Here is an 8,986-nt window from a genome sequence, read left to right as displayed (position 1 = left end):
TCTACCCTTATCTCCAGCAAGTTTATATTTAGCATTCATGCGCTCAATGTTTTCCTTAGTTAACTCATGCATTTTTAAAATCAATTCAACACGTTGTTTAGCATCAAAATTAACCTTCTCCGAAGATGGAAGAGGCAACAAATCAATAGGTGCACGAGGTAGGAAACCATACACAACTTCAAAAGGGCACATCTTAGTAGTAGAATGCAATGAACGATTATAAGCAAATTCAATATGAGGCAAGCATTCCTCCCACATTTTCTTATTATTCTTCAAAACAACCCTAAGCATAGTAGACAACGTTCTATTGACTACTTCAGTTTGTCCATCAGTTTGGGGGTGACAAGTAGTACTAAAAAGCAGTTTAGTCCCCAACTTAGCCCATAAACATCTCCAAAAGTGGCTAAGAAATTTAGTATCACCATCTGAAACAATAGTATTTGGCACACCATGCAAGCGAATAATTTCACGAAAGAACAAATCAGCAACATTAACAGCATCATCGCTTTTATGACATGGTATAAAGTGTGCCATTTTCGAGAATCTATCCACGACAACAAATATGCTATCCCTCCCCTTCTTTGTTCGAGGTAAACCTAAAACAAAGTCCATATATATATCCTCCCAAGGAACACTAGGTACAGGCAAAGGCATATATAAACCATGAGGATTGAGGCGTGACTTAGCTTTTTGACATGTAGTGCAGCGAGCAATAAAACGCTCAACATCCCGTCTCATCTTTGGCCAAAAGAAATGTGTAGCAAGTACGTCCTCCGTCTTCTTTACGCCAAAGTGTCCCATTAATCCTCCTCCATGCGCCTCCTGCAACAACAAAAGACGAACGGAGCTAGCTGGAATGCATAGCTTGTTAGCACGAAACACAAATCCATCGTTAACAACAAACTTGTTCCACATTCTTCCTTCTTTACAATTATGCATTACATTTTTAAAATCAGCATCATGCACATATTGATCTTTGATGGTCTCCAAACCAAATATTTTGAAGTCAAGTTGTGAAAGCATAGTATAGCGACGAGACAAAGCATCAGCAATAACATTTTCTTTTCCCTTCTTGTGTTTAATGACATAAGGGAAAGTCTCAATGAATTCAACCCATTTAGCATGTCTACGATTCAGTTTAGCTTGACTCTTAATATGTTTCAATGATTCATGATCAGAATGTATAACAAATTCTTTGGGCCATAAATAATGTTGCCATGTTTCTAAAGTCCGAACAAGAGCATATAATTCTTTATCATAAGTAGAATAATTCAGACTAGGCCCACTCAATTTTTCAGAAAAGTATGCAACAGGTTTGCCATCTTGTAATAACACACCTCCTAATCCAATTCCACTAGCATCACATTCAAGCTCAAAAGTCTTATTAAAATCAGGAAGTTGGAGTAAAGGAGCATGTGTCAACTTATCTTTCAATACCGTGAAGGCTTCTTCCTGTGCGGTACCCCAAAGAAAAGGCACATCTTTCTTTGTAAGCTCATTGAGAGGTGCAGCAATGGTGCTGAAATCTCTCACGAAACGCCTATAGAATCCAGCGAGGCCAAGAAAACTCCTCACTTGTGTGACCGTTTTGGGCTGCGGCCAACTCTCAATAGCTTCAATCTTGGCTTTATCAACTTCAATTCCCTGTGGAGTAACAACATAGCCAAGAAAAGATACTCGGTCGGTGCAAAAGGTGCACTTCCCAAGGTTACCAAACAAACGTGCATCACGTAGAGCAATAAAAACAGCACGTAAATGTTTCAAATGTTCTTCCAAAGATCTGCTATAAATCAATATGTCATCAAAGTAAACTACCACAAATCGTCCAATGAAAGCACGTAAAACTTCGTTCATTAATCTCATGAAAGTACTAGGTGCATTAGTTAACCCAAAAGGCATGACTAACCACTCATATAATCCAAACTTAGTTTTAAATGTTGTTTTCCATTCATCTCCCAATTTCATACGAATTTGATGATAGCCACTACGCAAATCAACTTTGGAGAATATTGTAGAGCCACTCAATTCATCAAGCATATCATCTAGCCTAGGAATAGGATGACGATAACGAATAGTAATATTATTAATGCCTCTACAATCAACACACATACGTGATGTACCATCCTTTTTCGGCACTAGAATAATAGGAACAGCACAAGGACTAAGGGATTCGCGTATATAACCTTTGTCGAGAAGCTCTTGTACTTGACGCATAATCTCCTTCGTCTCCTCTGGATTGGTACGGTATGGTGCACGGTTTGGCAGTGAAGCACCGGGAATTAAGTCAATCTGATCCTCAATCCCTCGAATAGGCGGTAATCCCGGTGGCACGTCTTGTGGAAAGACGTCAGCGAACTCCTGCAAAATGTTAGTGACAGCAGGAGGCAAAGAGGAAGGCACGTCCTCGAATGAAAATAATGCCTCTTTGCACACAAAAGCATAGCAAACAGATTTGCTGAAATCTAGCTCATCAATATCAGATTTGGTGGCAAATAAACATGCACTTTTCAATTTAATTTCGGAAGCAACACTAGATGGTTTATTATTAGGCTTCATTTGTTGCTCAAATTCTTTTGCCACAATCTGATTTTCACTCTTATTCGTCTCCTGTTTTGCTTTATTAGCTCTATTAATATCATCTTTCAAAATGGAATCAGGAGTCATAGGAAGCAAAGTAATATTTTTATCCTTATGAACAAGAGTATAGTGATTGTTTCTACCATGGTGTACAGAATTTTTATCAAATTGCCATGGTCTACCAAGTAATAAGGAACATGCTTGCATAGGTACCACATCACAATCAACATAATCAGCATATGTAGAGATACTAAAATGCACACGAACAGTACGTGTTACCTTAACCTTGCCGCTGTTGTTGAACCATTGGATGTAGTAAGGATGTGGATGTGGTCTTGTGGTGAGAGAAAGCTTCTCCACCATCTCCATGCTAGCCAAGTTGTTGAAGCTCCCTCCGTCTATTATAACGCGCACAGAACGTTCCTTCACAACTCCCTTGGTATGGAACAAATTGTGCCTCTGATTTTGCTCAGCTTGTGTGACCTGCACACTCAAAACACGTTGAGCAACTAAACATTCATACCTGTCAGCGTCTTCAGGAGCCATGTATTGCGTCTCATGATCAGAATCATCTCCACCATGTTCTTCACGTGTAATAAGAGCCAAAGTCTCCTCATCATAGTCACTAGCGGACTCATATCCACCATCCGCGGTAGCAATCATCACACGCGGAGATTTGCATTCTCTCGCATAATGACCTCCTCCCTTACAACGACGACAAATAATATCACTTGTGTGCCCTGTTGATGCCATGGAAGAAGAAGAACGCTGTGCAGGCCCCGCAGGTGCGCTCTTGGCAGATAATGGTGGTTGTGCCTGTTTTCTGGTATCACGGCTGGAGGTGGCACCGGATGGAGGTGCTAGTGCAGTTGAAGTAGAAGATGCACGTGGTGTCCATGATGAAGGTCGGCCTGCAGAAAAGTTAGTTCGCCCCAATGCTTGTCGATCCTGCACTTCACGTTCAGCTTTACAAGCAAGATGGAATAAACGAGTGATATTAGTATACTCCTTATAGTCTAGAATGGTCTGAATCTCTCTATTTAATCCACCCAGAAAACGTGCAAGCATAGCTTCATTCTCCTCAACGATACCACATCTAATCATGCTAGTTTGTAATTCCTGATAATATTCTTCTACAGAATTTTTCCCTTGTCTTAAACGCTGCAATTTTTGAAGCAATTCACGTTGATAATATGGTGGAACCCAACGCGTACGCATAGCAGTTTTCAAAGCAGGCCAAGTAGTTGGAATAGGATATAATCTACAATGTTCAGACCACCATACACATGCAAAACTAGTGAAAGCACAAACGGCAGCAGCAACTCGTCTCTCCTCAGGATATTGTAAACATGTAAATCGTTGTTCAGTTTCTAACTCCCAAGTAAGATATATATCAGGAACATATCTACCCTCAAATGGTGGAATATTCAATTTCAGTTTAGGAATATGGACATCATCTCGTACCTGAGGTGGTGGTGCAGGCCTACCATTACGAATATATACCTGAGGTCGACCTGCTGGTGGTGGTGCTGGTGGCTGCTCGTAGATCTGATTTTGATCAACCTCATCCTCATAATCGCCCGCATACTCATCATCCTCCTGGGTACCAGCAACAGCAGTAGCAGGAGACACAGAAGTATCAACAGGAGCACCAACAGTTTGGCCAAACGCAAGAGGAACACGGCTCGCTCGGCGAAGGTCTATTTCGCGACGTGGAGGTAGTCGTTGTTGTTGTTGTTGGAGAGGTGCGTTAGGTGCAGCGGGTGGTGGTGGTGGAAGACGCGCGAGCAATTCATTAAATCTGTTATCGAGCTTTGTTTCGAACGTCTTCTCAAGGCCAGTGATCTTCTCCATGGCCTCTTCAAAATTGTTCAGCACATCTTGCACCTGTTCAGTCATCATTTGCTGAAACTTATCATGAAGCTCCTTGTTCGATAAATTCCCCCAGTCAATCTCGTCGGCTTGTGATCCTGGCATGTTAGCAGCAATAGAAACACACAAGAATATGATCCTACAGACTACTAAAAAGTGGTGGTGGTGTATCACAAATCCGTCAGGCAAATCTCAAATTCTTACCAGTTCTTACCCAGCAGCAGGCGGTGATCGGCAACCGTTGTAGTCAAAAACTCTCAAAGCTTGGATAGAGCGATTACCAGGGAGAGTCAAACACACGACGTAGATGTATGTGGAGCTGGGAAGGCTTATAGTATGGTAGCAAAAAGGGTCAGCAATAATCAATTCAGAGATGCAAAGTTGAATAAACGCTCAACGACGGTACTGTGCTGGTCCTAGGCTAGACTGTGCTAGAGACGCGAGCCTAGAACACCAACAAAATCACGGCGCGGCACGTAAACAAGGGAAAAGCACACTCTGAATTATTATTTTTTTCGCTCTTTTTTTTTTGCGTTCTTTTTTTTTGCGCTGCTTTTTTTTTTGCGAAAAATCACTATAATGGCGAGTGTCTCAAAACTCTTCCTAGGTCAAACTGACAGGATGGGCACGAAATTTTTTTTGTCGAATTTTTTTTTTCGACTGCCCGGACCCAAAAACTGGAAACGGGTCAAAAAAAACTTCCTATAATGGCACCTGTCTCAAAACACTCAGAAACACCTAAAAATAGGATAGCCAGAAATTTTTTCGAAAAATGCGTTTTCGAAAAATTTTGGGCCTAAACGGAGCGTGGCTACCCGACTCCTACTCCGGCAAGGAAACACGAATCGGAATCTAGATGGATCCCAAAAACAAACCTAATAAGCAAAGAACTCGGATTGGTAGTGGATATATGGTGGTGGTATATGGCAGCGGTGGTGGTAGCGGTGGTAGTATATGGATATGGATCGGTGGTGGTATATGGACACAGATTGGTGGTGGTATATGGATACGGATTCGGTGCGGTGGTGGTAGATGGCAGGGGCGATGATGATCGTGCGGCGGCGGCGTGACAACTTATGACCAGAACTCGAAACTCTAAAAGACTAGACTCTAAGACCAGCAACTAGACACGACGATGCAACCGCAAATTCAACAAAGCAAAACCCTAAAAAGATTATGCAAAGGCTCAGATTGGTTCGGATATGATGAACTAACCCTAATTTTTTTTGTGGCTTTTTCGTGGACTGTAGGTATGAAGAACAGACTCGATCTAAACTACGAAAAACTGTAAAATCTCACCGAGCAACCTGGAAATCTGATACCACTTGATAAAGGCGGAGGTGTCCCGTCTTTCGATGAGATGATGGATATCGCTTTGGTGGAAGTCGACTTTGACGATCCGACTACGAACGTGCGAGGACGTCGCGCCTTAGCAATCGCTAAACCAACTTCGAGAGGTTATTGACCACGCCGGAGCACGATCAACCTGACCACGAGGGTCTGTTTCCTGCGAGCAAACGAAGAACAAGCAAGAAACTAAGATTGTAATCTGGATATTGCGAATATAAGATGAAAGCTTTATTGATCAAGGTGGGGTTCTGTGACGCCTTTGTCTGGTCGTTGAACACAAACGAAGTACGCGAAGTTGCAGCTATGGCGAACTTTTAATCTAAACAAAACCCAAAGTCTAAACGATGCCCTAAGGGCTGTATATATGGAGGAAGAGGGGGGGAATTTCGTGGCCCTTGGTGGAGGGGTCCGAAATCAACCCTATCTCTTGTTTCCCCACACATACGGACTCTAAAAATAGCCTATACTTATGTATTTCGAAATTACATGGGCCTGGCCCAATAATAAGGTGACGCAGCACCTAAAATAGCCTCGGAACGAAATTTATGAAGTGGCATCTTGTATATTTCGTCCAAGGCTTCATGCACCCATTATGGTGGCTTCAAAGTCCTGAAATCATCACTTGTAACTCCGTTCTTGTTCTTGCTCCAATGTTCATCCTTCTCCAAGCTAGGCCCTTCATTTGTAAGCAAAACAAATGTATCCAATTTAGGCAGCATCATATTCTCATGAACATTAGAATCATTACCAAGAAACGAAAGTACCTGGTAATTTAGTTGGCATGCACGAGCTCTAGTAATTGGTCCAGTATGTATAGCAGCAGGGGCTGTGGGTGTAACAATTGTATTGATGTCCTCATCATCCTCCCCTTCTTGAAATGAAGTCGTCCTCGACGGAAGTTCATCTTCCTCACCCAAATAAGGCTTCAAATCTGCAATGTTAAAAGTGGGACTAACCCCAAAATCTGCAGGCAGCTCAAGTTTATATGCATTATCATTTATTTTCTCTAACACCTTAAAGGGACCATCAGCACGTGGCATTAACTTTGATTTGCGCAAATCAGGAAATCTATCCTTACGCAAATGTAACCAAACAAGATCTCCAGGTGCAAACACAATACCCTTATCTCCAGCAAGTTTATATTTAGCATTCATGCGCTCAATGTTTTCCTTAGTTAACTCATGCATTTTTAAAATCAATTCAGCACGTTGTTTAGCATCAAAATTAACCTTCTCCGAAGATGGAAGAGGCAACAAATCAATCGGTGCACGAGGTAGGAAACCATACACAACTTCAAAAGGGCACATCTTAGTAGTAGAATGCAATGAACGATTATAAGCAAATTCAATATGAGGCAAGCATTCCTCCCACATTTTCTTATTATTCTTCAAAACAGCCCTAAGCATAGTAGACAACGTTCTATTGACTACTTCAGTTTGTCCATCAGTTTGGGGGTGACAAGTAGTACTAAAAAGCAGTTTAGTCCCCAACTTAGCCCATAAACATCTCCAAAAGTGGCTAAGAAATTTAGTATCACGATCTGAAACAATAGTATTTGGCACACCATGCAAGCGAATAATTTCACGAAAGAACAAATCAGCAACATTAACAGCATCATCGCTTTTATGACATGGTATAAAGTGTGCCATTTTCGAGAATCTATCCACGACAACAAATATGCTATCCCTCCCCTTCTTTGTTCGAGGTAAACCTAATATGACAAGAACTCGGATTGGTGGTGGATATATGGTGGTAGATGGCAGCGGTGGTGGTATATGACAGCTGTGGTGGTATATGGATACGGATTCGAAGCGGTGGCGGATAAGCGGTGGTGGTAGATGGCAGGGGTGATGATGATGGTGCGGCGGCGGCGTGACAACTTATGACCAGAACTCGAAACTCTAAAAGACTAGACTCTAAGACCAGCAACTAGACACGACGATGCAACCGCAAATTCAACAAAGCAAAACCCTAAAAAGATTATGCAAAGGCTCAGATTGGTTCGGATATGATGAACTAACCCTAATTTTTTTTGTGGCTTTTTCGTGGACTGTAGGTATGAAGAACAGACTCGATCTAAACTACGAAAAACTGTAAAATCTCACCGAGCAACCTGGAAATCTGATACCACTTGATAGAGGCAAAGGTGTCCCGTCTTTCGATGAGATGGTGGATTTCGCTTTGGTGGAAGTCGACTTTGACGATCCGACTACGAACGTGCGAGGACGTCGCGCCTTAGCAATCGCTAAACCAACTCCGAGAGGTTATGACCACGCCGGAGCACGATCAACCTGACCACGCCGGAGCACGATCAACCTGACCACGAGGGTCTGTTTCCTGTGAGCAAACGAAGAACAAGCAAGAAACTGAGATTGCAATCTGGATATTGCGAATATAAGATGAAAGCTTTATTGATCAAGGTGGGGTTCTGTGACGCCTTTGTCTGGTCGTTGAACACAAACGAAGTACGCGAAGTTGCAGCTATGGCGAACTTTTAATCTAAACAAAACCCAAAGTCTAAACGATGCCCTAAGGGCTGTATATATGGAGGAAGAGGGGGGAATTTCGTGGCCCTTGGTGGAGGAGTCCGAAATCAACCCTATCTCTTGTTTCCCCACACATACGGACTCTAAAAATAGCCTATACTTATGTATTTCGAAATTACATGGGCCTGGCCCAATAATAAGGTGACGCAGCACCTAAAATAGCCTCGGGACAAAATTTATGAAGTGGCATCTTGTATATTTCGTCCAAGGCTTCATGCACCCATTATGGTGGCTTCAAAGTCCTGAAATCATCACTTGTAACTCCGTTCTTGTTTCCCTTGCGCATGCCATCATCTCCATGCTTGTTCTTGCTCCAATGTTCATCCTTCTCCAAGCTAGGCCCTTCATTTGTAAGCAAAACAAATGTATCCAATTTAGGCAGCATCATATTCTCATGAACATTAGAATCATTACCAAGAAACGAAAGTACCTGGTAATTTAGTTGGCGTGCACGAGCTCTAGTAATTGGTCCAGTATGTATAGCAGCAGGGGCTGTGGGTGTAACAATTGTATTGATGTCCTCATCATAACCCAAGATAACTCCAAAGAAGAGATTGATGGATTTAAAATACCTCATTCCTAACAACATGTGAATCATGAAACATGAACTCAAATTATCAAGAATGACATAATACCACTTC

This window comes from Triticum dicoccoides, chromosome 1A, assembly GCF_002162155.2.
Source record: "Triticum dicoccoides isolate Atlit2015 ecotype Zavitan chromosome 1A, WEW_v2.0, whole genome shotgun sequence".
Taxonomy (NCBI): Eukaryota; Viridiplantae; Streptophyta; class Magnoliopsida; order Poales; family Poaceae; genus Triticum; species Triticum dicoccoides.
This window is presented reverse-complemented; position numbering follows the sequence as displayed.